Raw genomic sequence first — 20,709 nt, forward strand, 5'->3', positions numbered from 1 at the left:
ATAACTTATACTATTCTCAAACGATTATCCATAAATTGTTCGGGTGAAGTGCAACCCAAATGGACCATGTCGGGTCGGGTCAAGTACATACCAAATATAGTTATGGACTTAGACACTATATCCAACAGTCTCCCACTTGGATAAGTCTAATAACTATAGTTGCAAGTATGACTTCAGGAACCGATCAGCAATCGTAGCTCTTTAAAATCTGTTGAACTATGAAGCGCCATTTTAGATAAGTGATCATATAATCCTATGTTCTAGATATCAGCCGGACAAATACATGGAACATGGTCTTGCTTATTGTTCAGCATTTGTTTCCCGATTTCCGATTTGTTTGACATAGAACTTAACTGAACACATCAATTTAGTTCTGACCGGGCCCGGTACATAGGTCAAAACAAAATCATCGAGGGGCCCAGATATCGCTTCTAATCCTAGAAGGAACAGATAAACTTCGACTCATATGTTTGCTCTACTACTTGTTGAATTACACACAAAAGCACGGTTTATAACATCGTGTTACCAATGCGTTTTCGTGCAATCAATGCATAACCAACTCATAGGCAACAAATCATATCTCTAGGTTTGAAGACTTATATGATATTACCGTCTCACGATCACTCGACATAAATTCCATGAAGTGATACAAGTGAGCGTGGGTTAAATCTAATACTCGGAACTTATGAGCACTCATGAGTGCTGTAGCCCCGCTTTGTCTAACATCTTAGACCTCTACAAGCCAACCCATGACAGTCTTGATTCATATCTACTTCCAACATATGACCGACTGTGGAAAGTTTGAATAATATGATATAAACCATAACATAATTATTCTGGAAGTCAAAACATGCAAAAAGAAATAATAGTAAACGATTGACAAGAGATAGCAACACTTTACTCATAAATAACAGCTTTTATTTATCATCAAATGTCAATTACATTTTACAAATTTCAAGATTATCTAACTACTAAAACTAATATCATCCTTCAGCCCTATGCTCCGAGCATGCTGGAGATGCTTAGCCCGAGTCAGTCCCTTCGTGAGGGGATCTGTTGGGTTCTTATCCGATGATACCCTCTTTGCCACGAGGATTCCTTCTTCTATTCGATGTCTGATGAAGTGATATTTTCTGTCAATGTGTCTGGATCTCCCATGATCTCTTGATTCCTTGGCTAAGGCAACCGCACTATTTCTGTCACAGAAAATCTCCATTGGCTCCTTTATAGCTGGTACAACTCCAAGGTCTCCGATGAAGTTCTTTAGCCATATAGCCTCCTTTGCTGCCTCGCTTGCTGCTATATACTCTGATTCACAAGTGGAATCAGCCACTGTCTCCTGCTTGGAACTTTTCCAAGTAATTGCCCCTCCGTTTAGAGTAAAGACCCAGCCCGACTGAGAGCGAAAATTATCCCTGTCATTCTGGAAGCTAGCATCACTGTACCCTACAACTCTCAAGTCCTCACTGCCACCGAGGGTAAGGACCCAGTCCTTAGTCCTCCGTAGGTACTTGAGGATATTCTTTACCGCAGTCTAGTGTGCCTTGCCAGGGTTCCCCTGATACCTGCTAACCATGCTCAAAGCAAAGGCTACATCAGGTCGAGTACACGTCATAGCATACATGATCGATCCTACAGCTGAAGCATAAGGTATTCGACTCATTTCTGCTATCTCAACCTCAGTACTAGGGCTTTGTGTCTTACTCAATCTGGCGTTACTCTGGATGGGTAACTCTCCTGTCTTGGAGTTATGCATGTTGAACCTTTTCAACACTTTGTCCACATAGGTGCTTTGACTAAGTCCAATTAGTCTTTTACTCCTGTTTCTCAAAATCCTTATCCCTAGGATATAGGCAGCTTCTCCAAGGTCCTTCATAGCGAAACACTTCCCAAGCCAGGACTTTACTTCCTGCAGGGTTGGGATGTCATTTCCTATGAGTAGTATGTCATCCACATACAGTACCAAAAAGTTGACTATACTCCCACCTGCCTTGATATAGACACAAGATTCATCTTCACTCCTTGAAAAGCCAAATTCTTTGACTTTCTCATCAAAGCAAAGATTCCATCTGCGAGGTGCCTGTTTTAATCCATAAATGGATTTCTCGAGCTTACACACTCTACTGGGGTACTCTGTACTGACAAAACCCTCTGGCTGAACCATGTAAACATCTTCAGCCAACTTTCCATTAAGGAAAGCGGTTTTGACATCCATTTGCCATATTTCATAATCATGAAATGCAGCAATGGCTGACAGAACCCTAATAGACTTAATCTTGGCCAATGGTGAAAAGGTCTCATCATAATCAACTCCTGGAGTTTGAGAATAACCCTTTGCAACCAGTCGTGCCTTATAAGTGTGTACATTACCATTCATGTCGGTCTTCTTCTTGAAGATCCATTTGCACCCAACTATCTTACGATCAGGTACATTGTCAACCAAGTTCCAAACTTGGTTGTCATACATGGACTGTATCTCGCTATCCATAGCCTTTTTCCATTTAGCAGCCTCAGGGCCTGTCATGGCTTCCGCGTAGCTGTTAGGCTCATCCAGATTTACCAGTGTGTTATCACTGATAAGTGTCTCACCTTCTGCAGTAATATGAAAACCATAATAATGCTCAGGTGCATTCCTAACTCTGGTGGAACGCCTCAGAGGTATAGATTCTTCAGTCGGCTCAACAGGAGTTTCCTCCTCAGGTTGAGGGCTAGGGTTTGAGGTTCCTTCACCATTTGACTCTTGAATTTCCTCAAGGTCAATTTGCCTCCCACTGTCTCCTTGGCTCATGAATTCTCTCTCTCGAAAGAATCCTCTTCTTGCTACAAAGACCACATTATCACTGGGTATGTAGAAGATGTAACCAAAGCATTTCTGTTGGTAGCCGATGAAAATACACCTTTCGCTTCGGGGTTCGAGCTTATCGTGAGTCTCGCGTCTCACAAAAGCCTCGCAACCCCAAATCTTGATGTGGTCTAGATTGGGTACTTTTCCAGTCCACACCTCATGAGGTGTTTTGGCAACCTTCTTTGTAGGGACTAGATTAAGGATATGGGCGGCAGTCTCTAAGGTATACCCCCAAAATGAGATTGGTAGCGAAGCTCGACTCATCATGGAACGAACCATGTCCAACAAGGTCCGATCGCGCCTCTCAGCTACACCATTCAACTGTGGTGTCCTAGGAGGTGTCAATTGTGAGACAATCCCACATTCCTTAAGATAGTCAAGGAACTCAGTACTAAGATACTCACCACCACGATCGGATCGAAGCATCTTAATGTTCCTGCCCAACTGATTCTCCACTTCTTGCTTAAACTCTTTGAATTTCTCAAAGGTTTCTGACTTATGCTTGATTAGGTAGACATATCCATATCTACTAAAATCATCAGTAAAAGTCACATAGAACTGATTAGCATCTCTTGTGGCGGTTCTGAAGGGTCCACACACATCCGTGTGTATGAGGTCCAACAAACCTTCACCCCTAGCACAAGTGCCAGTAAAAGGTGACTTTGTCATTTTACCAAGCAAACAAGATTCACAACTATCATCTGTCTTTAGGTCAAATGACTCCAAGACTCCATCCTTTTGGAGTTGGCCTATGCGTTTCTTGCTTACATGTCCAAGACGACAATGCCATAAGGATGCTTTATCTAAGCTAGTGGAAGAGTTAATACACAATACATTATTTCCTAGATTATCTACAACAGATACAGTTTCATACACGCCATCACAAGGTAATGCTTTAAAATAAAGAACATTATTAAAGAAAGCATCAATACTACCATTATTATTATCAAAATAAAAGGTAAAACCTTGTTTATACAATGCATGAAAGGAAATAACATTTCTTGCCATTTCTGGCGAATAATAACATTTATTCAAATCTAATGTAAACCCACTATTTAGCACTAAGGAATAAACTCCTATTTTGGTGACAGGTGAAGCTTTCCTGTTTCCCATGATCAAGTTTATCTTTCCCTGCTCCACATTCTCACTTCTTTTTAGTCCCTGCAAATCACAACATATGTGAATACCACAACCTGTATCAAGGACCCAAGACTTAGAATGAGGTGAGTTATTAGACAATATAGTGTATATACCTGCATGGTTGGGTTTTACTTTCCCATCCTTCAAATCTTGCTGGTGCTTTGGGCAGTTTCGCTTCCAGTGGGACTTTTCATGGCAATAGAAGCATTCAGCCTCATTAGGGTTAGCAGAAGGAGTGAAAAAACCTTTCTTGGTTTTGCTTGAAGAGGAGCCTTCAAGGGTCTTACCCTTGGTACCCTTAGAAGGGTTCTTTCTCTTCTTCCCTTTGCCATGCCCGATTGCCAAGACATTGGCCGTAGTTGGAGTAGGAGTAGGAGTAGTAACAACCGACTTACCCTTTAGACCACTTTCGGCGGTCTTCAAGAGTCCTTGAAGTTTGCTGAGGGTGACTTCTTCCTTGTTCATGTGATATGTCATGCGGAATTGATCATAACACGATGGCAAGAAGTGCAAAATGATGTTTGTTGCTAACTCCTCAGGGAAGTTCACATTCAGCTTCAGTAAACGGTCCACATACCTTTGCATTTTCTGCATGTGGCCCGTGATGGGTTCACCGTCCTTCATTCGGGTTGTTATCATGGAGGAGATTATTTCATATCGCTCTTGACGAGCACTTTGATGGTAGCGGTCCATCAAGTCCTGGTGCATCTCAAAAGGATAATAGTCCTCATAGGACTTTTGGAGCCCGGCTGTCATGGTGGTCATCATGATGCATGCCACTTTTGTAGCATCTCTTTCATGTACCTCATATTCAGCAAGCTCTTCAGGAGTAGCAGTTGGCTCGGGTACCTTCAGCTCCTTGTCGAGAACATATTCTTTGTACTCATACCGAGTGACCATCCTGATGTTTCTGATCCAATCTGTAAAGTTGGACCCATCAAAGATGACTCTCCCACAAATATTCATGAGAGAGAAGGAGCTAGTAGGGTTTGAGCCAGAAGCATTGTTATTGGAAGACATCTGAAAAGAAGAGGGAATAGATTAGATTAGATATAGAGATAGTCCTTAACAAAACACCCAAATGTAATATTAAGGCTAGGACCCAACACAATATTTTATAACTTAGAAGAGGGATGCCGTAATCTAAGCTATAAGATATTTGAAGGTAGGTGAATGACGATTCACCAATTTCCACCATGAAAAACGAAATATTTAATTAGGTTTTAATTGGTTTAGAAACTCCTAGATTCTTTGAGATTCATTGAACTTTCTTCAATGGCATGTTTCAATCTCGAGTGTGCCCTTCAAGTTTTGTGACTGGGATGCTGAGGATCACAAAACAAGGTGTGAAGTAACCATGCAAATTACTTGGTACCCTTAATGTATTACCCCTCAATCGATGTGCCGGTTAACCACACACGCTCCATCGATACTATGATAAACATTCAGTCACCCTTTACCTACCTTGTTAAGTTCAAGTTAGTGTGCCGGTTAACCACACACGCTCCACTAACGACTTAAACAAAGTGTAAAGTGTAATTTCATGGATTAGCACCTTATTCACATTTTCCTAAAATAACTAAGATTGGGAATTCAATAAAGTTTAGTTACTTTAGTATTATCATTATACTTTTAATGAGAATTTATAAGTCCTTGTCATACCCGTTCGGCTAACGACCCTCCACCGATCAAGGAAGCGGTGGGTGAGAGTGGACACCCATTAAGTTGCCATTTTATAGGCAACAACCTTATACCCCCCTTATAGACCGACTTCGTGAATGAGGCGTACTAGCGGTAAGACGACTTGATCTTATACATATATAAATATTATTAAACTTATAATATTATAAAGTATAAGGGTTGAATTTTAACTTTTAAAATTCTAGGGGTTGGAACTAAAGTTTTTAATATGACTTTACATGTTCCAAAACTTGAGGGCAAGTTTTGTAAACTTTCAAAACTTTTCATTTCTCATAACTTATGAGTTAATGGTTATTAAAAATGAAGACTCTTCATTTTTTTGTAACCTATGTGTTCTTTTAATGGTTATTTATAAATGTGACTTTTGGTTATCCATAACTTAAGAACTAGTTATGGATTCCATTAAAACACATAAAGATCAAGAATTAATCTAATCAATTATTAGCACATAATTTCTATGATCTTCTTAAACTCATATGTTTATGAATGTTCATATCAAAAATTTCAAGAATCGTAAGTACATATACAAAACTTGAAATTTTGATACGAGCTTTTGAACAAAACTTCGATTTTCAAGTTTTTTTTTTTTTTTTTTTGCATCAAGTATCAAATAAACAAACCAGGCTCTGATACCACTGATGGGTTTTTGAGCATTTTAACACTCCTATGGTGTACATGCAACCCTAGAAACCTTGGATCTATGTTTGACTATGATACATGCAAATAATTATTTTTCCAAGGTTCTTATCCTATCTAGCATGGCATGGGGAACTTGAATCAAATAAAGCTAGTGGAATTACTTACCTTGTAGTTGTAGTTGATTGCTTGGAGTTTTAGAGCCTAGCACCAATAGTGTGGATGCCTCAAATGGAAATCACAAATCACCACAAACTTGGAACTTTGAGAGAATAGTAATCACCTTCTTGAAATCGGCCCTCTTACTTTACTCACCACAACTCGTGTGATTTCAAGAACCAAAGCCTCCTTTATATAGTGTAGTGGATTAGGGTTACATTCATGTAAACCCTGATACCCATGTCTTTTCATTTCCATGAGATCCATGGGTTAAAGCTCCATGGAGTATCCATGGACTTTCCATGCAAGCCTAGCCCATTCCAAATAAGCATTAGCCCACACTATATAAATACAAGAGCCCATATTTAATTAGTCATACTTTTGATCTCTAAATTAATTCTAGATTAATTATAGATCAATACTAATTAAATAATATGATTTTATATTAATATATTAGGACTTATAATATATTAATAAATCATAACTTATACTATTCTCAAACGATTATCCATAAATTGTTCGGGTGAAGTGCAACCCAAATGGACCATGCCGGGTCGGGTCAAGTACATACCAAATATAGTTATGGACTTAGACACTATATCCAACACTTACATCCTAGCTAAAATCACGTCCTGCCGAGAAAATCTTCAACCTGGTTTCCCAAACCAACCATCTCTTGATCGCTATTACACGCACTCAACACTGGAAAGTTTCCCAAACTCCCAACTCACGCGTTCCTCATCCGAACAGCCACTCAGACTATTACCCTGCTCAATAGAGTTGCGAACTCATTCCAACCCCTTTCTTACTTCTGATCCTGAATACTTGGAGGGCTCTCCCCCACTTTGACTCAACTAGCTCCAAAGTTAACCAATACCATGACGCCACCGTCCTTGAAAGCTGGTGAAATACTTCTAGAGTCCCAATTTTACACTTGCTACAGCGACCGCATCCTGAGTGACCTGCTCTAAAAGGGGTACAACTACGGACTACTACTCTAAACCCATGGTATGCAGATGGAATATAACTCAATCATAAGCAGGAAACAGAATCCAAAGTACAACCACTAATATCGATGCAGTACCATAGCAATTAAATCATAAATAAAACTGTCAAGCAGCTAAAGGATACGCACCTGCCACATCAGGGGCTGCTCGCATGTCATCTGAAACCAACTGGTACGCCCTGCTCCATGCCGTAGGCGCCTCTGCCCGGCCCTGTCAACTGTCGGTGATCCTCAAAGTCGCAGGAGCAGGTGCTATCACCTGTCCTGCTGAAGGCAAACTCGGACACTGGGCCTTCTTGTGGCCCCTCTGACTGCAATGAAAACATATCAGGTCTGATCCCTGAGTGATGGTAGCTGTACAATCTCTGCTGAAGTGGCCAGTCCGGCCGCACTTGAAGCAGCCAGAATCCCCACCACTACCACTCCTACACGCACCCTCGTACGTCCTGCCATACTTCCCGCATCTGTTGCGGCTCTGATAATCCCTCGATCTCGAATCTGACCCCTTGGGATTTTTGCCCGAACCTGTGGCTACCTGAATCTCATTCGGCTACCTCTTCCTGATCTGCTCCAGATCAATCTCCCTCTCCCTGGCCCGAGCAATCATGTCCTCCAACGTCTTGCAGCTAGACCTGCTCACAAACTCCCTGATGTCAGCTCTCAACATCTCATGATATCGGGCCTTCTTCATTTCCTCATCCGCGACATACTGCGGAACAAGAAGAGCCCTCTCTCTGAACTTGGCGGTGATCTCTGCCACTGTCTCCGTAGTCTGCCTCAGATCCTGAAACTCTCGAGCTAACTGTTGCACCTCAATCATCGGTGCAAACTCGGCCCTGAACCGGGTCGAGAAATCACTCCATGTCATCGCGTCCAACGCGGCATCATCACCAATGGCATGTCCAACCTCCTCCCACCAATCACATGCTCTGTCCTTCAGAAGACAGGAGGCAAGTCGGACCATGTCCCCCTCGGGACACCGGCTCGTACGGAAAGCGTTGGCGACATTAGCCAACCATCTACCGCTAGCAATGGGGTCCCTAGCCCCGTGATAATCTGGTGCACCACAAGATCTAAACTCTCGAAATGTCAGAGCACGCGCTCCCAGCATAGCTACCATCTCGGCGCGGAAGGCTCCTAGCCTCTCATCCAATATCTCAAGTATGCCCTCCTTGACCGTGCCAAATATCACAGGAGTCTGATCTAGAATATTGTGCGTAACCTCGGCTGATACAAAATCCCTCATCCGCTCCTCGAGCTGCTCGGTCCCTGAACCCAAGCCTGACCCCTCTCCGGCGCCTGATCCGCCAACTGGTCTACCCCGTAATGTCACCATTCTGCAACAAATCATAACTATCATCAGAATACACCCTTCTACCGAGGGATCACACTCACTCTACAAGTTTCCCGGTTTCATCTCAGCCCTTCCTGAATCGAGTACAGATCCTCTGCTTTCAGTAGTATGGGCCCCTACTACCTTCCACATCTATCCGTACTTTCCTCAAGAATTGCCTTGACTACACCAAGTCCCTTTCATTACTACTACACTGCTCCCAACACTACTCTCATCCTAGGCTTTCCCCAGGGTAACCTCCAACTCACTATCTGCCATCAGCTGCATAAGAAGTCCCTGTTATCTCCCCTTAGCTAACTCGCGAATACTATTACATATTTCTTAGACTAGATGATTCTTCGAATGAGAGGTCCTACCCTACAACGGTTAGACTCAGACAAGAGCTGCGAAATAGGGCTAGACCTAACCTTCTGAAATTATTTGGTCCTTGCGATATGTAACTTAACATATTCGTTTACTAGTTAATTGGAGATAACTAAAACTCCTATTAGCACAAAGCAAGCAGCATTCGGGCATTGGGAAAGATAACCACATAATACAATCAAGTTGTTCTATCCTCTAATCAGGAATCTGTACTAGCATGCAATTCATAAGGCTCTTACACGTGTAACAGGCACATAAGGCATCCTCCTAGATCCTTAGTCCTAATCTAGCATGCAGTTCTAATAAGCATATCATAACATAACTTGTATGGGTATTTTGGGGTACTTACTTGAGCTCGGCTGATTGCATGCACCACACCTCTTTTCTTCTTTTTCAAAACTCTTTTCTTTTTTTTTTTCTAGAAATTCCTTTCTTTTCTCAAAGCTTTTTTTTCCAAAAATGATTTTCCTTTTGAAAATATTCATACCAATTCCTCAGTTTGAGTCCAGACACACTGTAAGCACGAAGCTTAGTGAGTTCCCCAACCTACCACATACCATACTCATAATCACATACTGGGTCGCGCCCCTGCTACATCGGGACTAGCCCGGCATTGGAATCGCTCCGGCATCGGGCCCCGCCCGGCATCAGGCCTCGCCTGGCATCGAGCCCCACTTGGTATACAGATTTGTCTCACTTAGGCCTCGCCTGTCTCTGGGCCTCGCCCGCTAAACATATACAAACATATAACATATCGCATAACACATAAGCTATAGTACTATACTATATTACCGATCTAAGGCCTCGCCTGTCTTGGGCCCCGCCCCTGTCTACTACTAATGACTCATGGAACCCCGTCCACACTCATACTGATAATGAGATACGGGCCCCAGCCCACTGTAACGCCCATAGATCCGGGCTAGTCAATTTAGAGACGATAAGCATCAAAAATGACTTTTTCATGGAAGATTATTTAGAAGGATTAATCTGAACTAAGTTTTAGTGGTTGTGACAAGGTTTCCGAATATATAAAGAACGCCAAAATCTGAGTTATAACGAAGAAGTTATGACCTGTCGAAGTTTCGCGACAGAACCGGCACGACACAACGCGACGTAAAATACGAATTTAAGATAGGGCGATATCTAGCCTTAGTAATCTAAACGAAAGTCGTAGAATACGTTAAACCGAGAGCGTGCATAAAGAGAACGTCTAAATCTGACTTCGTATGAGGAAGATATGTTTTTTCTAAGTTTCAGCTTAGCAGTATGCAGCCCGAAACTCGAATTTGAGATCGAGTGATTTTTGGTCGAAACAATCTAAACGAGAATCGAAGATCTCGTTATTACTAGTGCAACGGTAAAAAGACAGACGAAAACGGACGTCAGACGAAGGAGTTATGAGTTTATAACGGAGTTTTCCTGTCCCGGCCTACTAAAAATAATATAATAAAAATTAAATTCAAAATTAGCCGACGAAGTCTAAACCAAAGTTGTAGATCTTATTTTTACATACGCGTGGAAAAAAAGAACGTCGAAAACGGAGTTTGTATGCGAAAGTTATGAATTTCTGAAGTTCGGGGCGCGAAACCCCAAAACTGTCAGAGACCACGACATGAAATCAGTGTTCACGACGTGAACTGACTTCTGACGCCTTCTGGAGCCTGACAGAGCAAGTGGACAATGGCGCATGCAATGACGTTTATGCCCACGACGTGGGAGCACTGTTCACGACGTGAAAATCGAGAAAACAGCCCTATAAATAGAGTTGAAGGGGCAGCCGAGTTTGGTTGCTCATTCTCTCATCTCTCACCCGTATTGCATCGATTTACGTGCAAAGAAATACCCCCGAAGCCCCGGTATCATCCCGAGACCCGAAGCAAGTCCCGAAGCCCGAAGATCCCGAGAAGAAAAGAATTTCTGAGCGGAAGCTCTGCCTGTAAGAAGCCCGGTGTGTGAAGATCTTCTAGTTTCACCGAAGAATACTACTTTTAAAGCCGTAGTGCTGTCCGATCATCTTCTGATCAGGTGAGTGCATAGTCCCTTTCATATACCCAACTAAAATACAAGTATTGAATGTATTAGATATACGATATAAGTTAGTGTGTAGCTGTTTTCTGCTAACACACGTATATGAAATATTCTCTATGAAATATGTGCTATGTGATTATATGTTATCTGTTTATTTGGAAGGAATATCGAATGAATATCTTATCAGTTTTAAGTGGCATATGAATGCATATGTATATTGTTATCTACAAAATGTTGGGTAGAACTTGGGTAGATAGTTGATGTGTGATAAACTGATGAGAGGCCTCGATATGATTGTGATCTAGTCATTCAGCAGAATATGGATGACGACCACGGATTTTTCTAGACAGTTCAGTGGAACGCTGGCAGGATCATAACCTGTAGGTGTAATGAACTTGGGTGTTCATTTGCTGTATTCTATCCCCCTCATGGTTGCCTTAGGACATTCATTGCTGAGGAAACCCCTTTGCAGTAGTGTTCGTCCCGATGAAAATCCTAGATTAGGTCCCGTGTAATAGTTATTGTCATAGGGACGTAAAGTGAGGATAACGGGAATGGGTAATTGGGTTATTGTTGGTTGGTGAATTAAAATATAATTATTTATTGTGGGGTGAAAACCCTATATGCTCACCAGGCTCCCAAGCCTAACCCACTCAGTTTATTTGTATTACAGGTAGTGGCGCGAGAGCATAAGTTGGGGAACTTGTGAAGATATATTGTTTATAGACCTGTTGTTGTTTATAACTGTGTAAGGTCTATGTTTTAATGTTTATGCTTTTGTGTCTGTATCGGAACATGACATCCCGAAGTTTTGATTATAACTATGTAAGGTCTATGTTTTAATGTTCACGACGTGAAAATCGAGAAAACAGCCCTATAAATAGAGTTGAAGGGGCAGCCGAGTTTGGTTGCTCATTCTCTCATCTCTCACCCGTATTGCATCGATTTACGTGCAAAGAAATATCCCCGAAGCCCCGGTATCATCCCGAGACCCGAAGCAAGTCCCGAAGCCCGAAGATCCCGAGAAGAAAAGAATTTCTGAGCCGAAGCTCTGCCTGCAAGAAGCCGGTGTGTGAAGATCTTCTAGTTTTACCGAAGAATACTACTTTTAAAGCCGTAGTGCTGTCCGATCATCTTCTGATCAGGTGAGTACATAGTCCCGTTCATATACCCGACTAAAATACAAGTATTGAATGTATTAGATATACGATATAAGTTAGTGCGTAGCTGCTTTCTGCTAACACACGTATATGAAATATTCTCTATGAAATATGTGCTATGTGATTATATGTTATCTGTTTATTTGGAATGAATATCGAATGCATATCTTATCGGTTTTAAGTGGCATATGAATGCATATGTATATTGTTATCTACAAAATGTTGGGTAGAACTTGGGTAGATAGTTGATGTGTGATAAACTGATGAGAGGCCTCGATGTGATTGTGATCTAGTCATTCAGCAGAATATGGATGACGACCACGGATTTTTCTAGACAGTTCAGTGGAACGCTGGCAGGATCATAACCTGTAGGTGTAATGAACTTGGGTGTTCATTTGCTGTATTCTATCCCCCTCATGGTTGCCTTAGGACATTCATTGCTGAGGAAACCCCTTTGCAGTAGTGTTCGTCCCGATGAAAATCCTAGATTAGGTCCCGTGTAATAGTTATTGTCATAGGGACGTAAAGTGAGGATAACGGGAATGGGTAATTGGGTTATTGTTAGTTGGTGAATTAAAATATAATTATTTATTGTGGGGTGAAAACCCTATATGCTCACCAGGCTCCCAAGCCTAACCCACTCAGTTTATTTGTATTACAGGTAGTGGCGCGAGAGCATAAGTTGGGGAACTTGTGAAGATATATTGTTTATAGACCTGTTGTTGTTTATAACTGTGTAAGGTCTATGTTTTAATGTTTATGCTTTTGTGTCTGTATCGGAACATGACATCCCGAAGTTTTGATTATAACTATGTAAGGTCTATGTTTTAATGTTCACGACGTGAAAATCGAGAAAACAGCCCTATAAATAGAGTTGAAGGGGCAGCCGAGTTTGGTTGCTCATTCTCTCATCTCTCACCCGTATTGCATCGATTTACGTGCAAAGAAATATCCCCGAAGCCCCGGTATCATCCCGAGACCCGAAGCAAGTCCCGAAGCCCGAAGATCCCGAGAAGAAAAGAATTTCTGAGCCGAAGCTCTGCCTGCAAGAAGCCGGTGTGTGAAGATCTTCTAGTTTTACCGAAGAATACTACTTTTAAAGCCGTAGTGCTGTCCGATCATCTTCTGATCAGGTGAGTGCATAGTCCCTTTCATATACCCGACTAAAATACAAGTATTGAATGTATTAGATATACGATATAAGTTAGTGTGTAGCTGCTTTCTGCTAACACACGTATATGAAATATTCTCTATGAAATATGTGCTATGTGATTATATGTTATCTGTTTATTTGGAATGAATATCGAATGCATATCTTATCAGTTTTAAGTGGCATATGAATGCATATGTATATTGTTATCTACAAAATGTTGGGTAGAACTTGGGTAGATAGTTGATGTGTGATAAACTGATGAGAGGCCTCGATGTGATTGTGATCTAGTCATTCATCAGAATATGGATGACGACCACGGATTTTTCTAGACAGTTCAGTGGAACGCTGGCAGGATCATAACCTGTAGGTGTAATGAACTTGGGTGTTCATTTGCTGTATTCTATCCCCCTCATGGTTGCCTTAGGACATTCATTGCTGAGGAAACCCCTTTGCAGTAGTGTTCGTCCCGATGAAAATCCTAGATTAGGTCCCGTGTAATAGTTATTGTCATAGGGACGTAAAGTGAGGATAACGGGAATGGGTAATTGGGTTATTGTTGGTTGGTGAATTAAAATATAATTATTTATTGTGGGGTGAAAACCCTATATGCTCACCAGGCTCCCAAGCCTGACCCACTCAGTTTATTTGTATTACAGGTAGTGGCGCAAGAGCATAAGTTGGGGAACTTGTGAAGATATTTTGTTTATAGACCTGTTGTTGTTTATAACTGTGTAAGGTCTATGTTTTAATGTTTATGCTTTTGTGTCTGTATCGGAACATGACATCCCGAAGTTTTGATTATATATGAAAATACATTTCTTCACGAAATGCTTTGATAAACCTTATTTTATCATATATTGTTTTGGGGACAAATTCCGCGACCCTTTTAAATCAATGGATTTACTCTGAAATTATTTTAAAAGTATAAATGAAAACGGTCTTTTCTGGCCGAGATTTTGGGGATGTCACAGTTGGTATCGGAGCATTAGTTTAAGCGAACTAGGAATCTGTAGGATTTCTAGACTTAAACTTAGAATGCTAAGTGACTATTTTGAGATAGTGTCTGTTATATATTTTAGGCACGAGCACTAGTATATTTTAGGAAAGATGCCTAAAATGTTTTTATGTGCTAAATGTTATATGTTTACCATATATGTTATTATCTGTTTGGATCTATCGTCTGTTGCCGACCGGATCTGGGAACCTTATGTGTTCAGGATTCTAAGCGTATGACGACCGCATTAGAACTAGCATGTAAACGATTCAGAGTGATAAGGAGATTTATACGTCTATCGTGAATAAAGCTTTCTTATCTTAAATTCTCGCCTGGTACACCGAACGTCTGCTTGGGTGTACAAAACGTTATGGTGGAGACTCGTAGAGAATTGAGTAAATGGAGGAAATGAAAGGCTTATGATAGTGAATGACACCTATCGGAAGATAGCGTAAGAGTGGTATCTTGCCTTTAGAATATGTCTGATAAAATAACGAAACGTTTAGAGGAGTACGGTACGTCTGAAGTACGCTTTCGATTGGCAGGATGATGGAACGATTGGTGTAATTCTTGAATTTGTCCCATAGTCTGGAATTTCCATCACCAACCGAGTTGAAGTAGAATTGATGATTGAAGATACGCATGGAAAAAGTCGTAGTAGAGTCTAGGAAAATTTCTATGATTATTTGGACACATTCGTATGTGTTAAATTGTTATGTGAATTTAGGACTTGGGGACTGCGGGACAATACTTGGGACGAGTATGAGTAGGTGTGAATAGTAGTAGAGATCTATACTACTGGAAGCACAGGACTCATGCTTGGATCAGGGAAAGTCACAAGGTTACTAAGAAGCTAGTGATTGGTCTCGTTTTATTCAAGTATGTCGTTACCATTGTTTCGGTAATGACTAATGAGATGTTTGTTATTCCGACCCCAGTGGTCATATCAAATTGAGTCCGACTACGATGAGTTTGTAACGTGGTTCATAGAACCAAGTTCGATGTAACATCTGACCTAATTCAGAAGATTGAAATCAATGCGATCGATAGCATCGCGCTCATTGTTAAGGAAGCTTGTAGCTAGAAATGCTACATACAAAAATGTGATTATATCACATTAGAATACGAGGGAAGGTATATTCCATTCTGGAATTTGACTCTAAGAGACTTGAGTCTAAACGTTGCTTCATACGATGAGAGGTCGTTAGAACATGACCCATCGATCTGTTACAATAGATAAAGGAAAGTACTTATCCTAAGAAGAAGAAGGAGTCCTCAATAAGGATTTATTTTGTAACTCGAAGGTTACGAATGAAAGTCCAACATAGTACGAAGAACAGGTGTAAGATTTAGCATCACGGTTATTACTTAGGATGGAAAGATAACGTATGGAATCATTATACAAGCCCTATTTTCGTTGATGATTCCGGGACGTAATCATCCTAAGGGGGAGATAATTGTAACGCTCGTAGATCCGGGCTAGTCAATTTAGAGACGATAAGCATCAAAAATGACTTTTTGATGGAATATTATTTAAAAGGATTAATCTTAACTAAATTTTAGTGGTCGTGACAAGGTTTCCGAATATATAAAGAACGCCGAAATCTGAGTTATAACGAAGAAGTTATGACCTGTCGAAGTTTCGCGACAGAACCGGCACGACACAACGCGACGTAAAATACGAATTTAAGATAGAGCGATATCTAGCCTTAGTAATCTAAACGAAAGTCGTAGAATACGTTAAACCGAGAGCGTGCATAAAGAGAACGTCTAAATCTGACTTCGTATGAGGAAGTTATGTTTTTTCTAAGTTTCAGCTTAGCAGTATGCAGCCCGAAACTCGAATTTGAGATCGAGTGATTTTTGGTCGAAACAATCTAAACGAGAATCGAAGATCTCGTTATTAGTAGTGCAACGGTAAAAAGACAGACGAAAACGGACGTCAGACGAAGGAGTTATGAGTTTATAACGGAGTTTTCCTGTCCCGGCCTACTAACAATAATATAATAAAAGTTAAATTCAAAATTAGCCGGCAAAGTCTAAACGATGTTGTAGACCTTGTTTTTACCTACTCGTGGAAAAAAAGAACGTCAAAAACGGAGTTCGTATGCGAAAGTTATGAATTTCTGAAGTTCGGGGCGCGAAACCCCAAAACTGTCAGAGACCACGACGTGAAATCAGTGTTCACGACGTGAACTGACTTCTGACGCCTTCTGGAGCCTGACAGAGCAAGTGGACGATGACGCATGCAATAATGTTTATGCCCACGACATGGGAGCACTGTTCACGACATGAAAATCGAGAAAACAGCCCTATAAATAGAGTTGAAGGGGCAGCCGAGTTTGGTTGCTCATTCTCTCATCTCTCACCCGTATTGCATCGAATTACGTGCAAAGAAATACCCCCGAAGCCCCGGTATCATCCCGAGACCCGAAGCAAGTCCCGAAGCCCGAAGATCCCGAGAAGAAAAGAATTTCTGAGCCGAAGCTCTGCCTGCAAGAAGCCCGGTGTGTGAAGATCTTCTAGTTTCACCGAAGAATACTACTTTTAAAGCCGTAGTGCTGTCCGATCATCTTCTAAACAGGTGAGTGCATAGTCCCTTTCATATACCCGACTAAAATACAAGTATTGAATGTATTAGATATACGATATAAGTTAGTGTGTAACTGCTTTCTGCTAACACACGTATATGAAATATTCTCTATGAAATATGTGCTATGTGATTATATGCTATCTGTTTATTTGGAATGAATATCGAATGAATATCTTATCAGTTTTAAGTGGCATATGAATGCATATGTATATTGTTATCTACAAAATGTTGGGTAGAACTTGGGTAGATAGTTGATGTGTGATAAACTGATGAGAGGCCTCGATGTGATTGTGATCTAGTCATTCAGCAGAATATGGATGACGACCACAGACTTTTCTAGACAGTTCAGTGGAACGCTGGCAGGATCATAACCTGTAGGTGTAATGAACTTGGGTGTTCATTTGCTGTATTCTATCCCCCTCATGGTTGCCTTAGGACATTCATTGCTGAGGAAACCCCTTTGCAGTAGTGTTCGTCCCGATGAAAATCCTAGATTTGGTCCCGTGTAATAGTTATTGTCATAGGGACGTAAAGTGAGGATAACGGGAATGGGTAATTGGGTTATTGTTGGTTGGTGAATTAAAATATAATTATTTATTGTGGGGTGAAACCCTATATGCTCACCAGGCTCCCAAGCCTGACCCACTCAGTTTATTTGTATTACAGGTAGTGGCGCGAGAGCATAAGTTGGGGAACTTGTGAAGATATTTTGTTTATAGACCTGTTGTTGTTTATAACTGTGTAAGGTCTATGTTTTAATGTTTATGCTTTTGTGTCTGTATCGGAACATGACATCCCGAAGTTTTGATTATATATGAAAATACATTTCTTTACGAAATCCTTTGATAAACCTTATTTTTATCATATATTGTTTTGGGGACAAATTCCGCAATCCTTTTAAATCAATGGATTTACTCTGAAATTATTTTAAAAGCATAAATGAAAACGGTCTTTTCTGGCCGAGATTTTGGGGATGTCACACCTACACTCACTCTTTCCCTAACTCGGGCCTCGCCCCTGCTCTGCTACTAATGAGATACGGAACCCCGTCCATACTCTGTTGATGGTAAGATACGGGACCTCGCCCACACTCACCACCCTACCAGGCACATACAAGTATCACACAGACAACGAGTATAATCTAACATGCAACTTTACTCGGGCTTATCCCGGCATCGGATCTTGATCCGGAATAACAAACACATAAACCTCCCTCAGGCACCCGCCCGACATCGGACCTTGGTCCGTAATAACATACTAGCATACAGTGCCTAGGGATAACCCCCGGGTCTTCCTACTCATAACTACATGGGCCGGCATTGTGGTCGTAGACCCATACACACAAAGGGAAACTCACCTGCACTGCTGAACTCTGCTGATAACCCTCTGGCTGCTATCCGACAACTCTCCGAACCGCTGCTCCTCTAGCTCCCGAGCTACCAATACCAATAATAACACTTAGCCTAACTGACCTCCAGAAGTCAACTAGGTCAACTCTGGTCAAGTCCTTCTCAAGGTCAAAGTCCCGGTCAAAGTTAACCTTCCAGTTGACTCGACTCGCCGAGTTGTTCTACCAACTCGCCGAGTCCATGCTCCTCAAATCCCAAACAACCCCGACTCCACTCGTCGAGTCTAGCGAGAACTCGACGAGTTCTCCTTCACTAACACTTCGGGACCATCTTCCACCGACTCGTCGAGTTCATCCTTGAACTCGTCGAGTTCATCATCATCGTATGAATGTCTAGACCATGACTCGCCGAGTTGTATGAACAACTCGTCGAGTTCATCTTCATAACTAAGGAGATTGTCTTGGACTCGCCGAGTTCCTCCTCGAACTCGTCGAGTACTATGATCTTCATGTCCATTACGGACCCAGTCTGACTGAATCCTTTGCTAACTCCACTCACTGATCCGAATCATAAACATAAGGGTTTGGGTTTGCGACCCGACTCGCCGAGTCCATGAACGGACTCGTCGAGTCCACTTTGTGACATCTCTATTCTGTCGATTACAGTCCATTCCAACACATCCAACTCATAGATCTGGACTCCTAATGCTTGCATTGCACGTAAAGTTGCTAACTTTACGTGCATGCAAGGTGTTATGAGGCTAGAACACTCAATCCAAACTACAATGAAGGCCTAGGTCATGAAATGGGACCTTAGCTGGATAAAGCTAACAACTTTGAGCTTCTAAAGCTCAAGAGTGTCCAGATCTGTTCTCCAATCCATCCTCAAAGGCTTAATACTTGGATTCTACTTGGAAATGATCCAATTATGACGAAAAGGCAAGCTAGAAAGGGGATCTATCAATTGAAAGCTCAAGGTTCAGACTTTTTACCTCCTAACAGTTGCCAAGTCGATATGGAGGCTGGATCTACTCTTCCTTCCTTGCTCCTTTCTCTCCAAGCTTCCAAGACGCACTCTAAAGGCCCTTAATCTTCTCAAAAGCTCAAACAATGGAGTTGGGTGGCTAGGGTTTTGGGTTCTGGACGAGAGAGGCTGTAAATGAACCCTAGGGAAGAGAATAAGATGCTTAAATAGGGTACCAAGTCCCGGAATTAGGGCTTCCTAACCCAGACCTGACTCGTCGAGTCCACTCTCCGACTCATCGAGTCGGTCACTTAATCTTGCACACGGATCCCGCTCCGACTCGTCGAGTTCTTCCTTGGACTCGACGAGTTAACCTCCCTTTGACTTAGGGTTTTCCTTTCCTTTCTTGGCCTTTCTGATATCTGGTGTTACAATTATGCTATTAATACAATGGTTGTTGTTGCTTTGATTACTATTATTCAATTGTTGTGATACTATACATGACGTCCTCCGCCCCCAAACGTTTCCGCCGTTCCGGTTTGGGGGTGTGACAGATAATGATTATAAGTTCGTTAATAAGGTTAAATAAATATCAAACCTAAAGTGTAATCATATATAAACTAAATATCAATGTTAAGAGAATATCTTTACTTTTACTACTATAAAGTTATGTTTTCAAATTTTAACATACTATACTTGATTTATTAGTTTCAATATGTTGTTGTATGTGAACAATTATCATTTTAAAGCTACACATTTTGAACAATTTGTATAAAATACTTAAATGTTAATTTAAATATAACATTACAGGGTCAACTTAAATATAAATTTTAGTTCAACTTAAACAGCCCAAATAATATTTTATAAATAGTTAAAAGTGATAAAAATAACGATTATAAGTTCGTTAATAATGTTAAATAAATAGCAAACCTAAAGTATAATCATAAATAAACTAAAATTTAATATTAAAACAATATATATACTTCTACTTATAAAGTTATGTCTTTAACTTTTAACATAGTCTACTTAATTTATTAGATTTAATATGTTGTTGTATGTAAACCATTGTCAGTTTAAAGCTACAACTTTTGAACAGTTTGGAAAAATACTTAATTTGTTAATTTAAATATAACATTACAGGGTCAACTTAAATATAAATTTCAGTTTCACTTAAAAAAGCCAAAGAATATTTTGTGAATAGTTAAAAGTGATAAATTGCAGTGCTAAATGCAAACTAAATTGTAATCTCAATTTAACTAAAATAT

This window comes from Lactuca virosa, chromosome 1 (assembly GCF_052849685.1).
Source record: "Lactuca virosa cultivar CGN04683 chromosome 1, Lactuca_virosa_CGN04683_v6, whole genome shotgun sequence".
Taxonomy (NCBI): domain Eukaryota; kingdom Viridiplantae; phylum Streptophyta; class Magnoliopsida; order Asterales; family Asteraceae; genus Lactuca; species Lactuca virosa.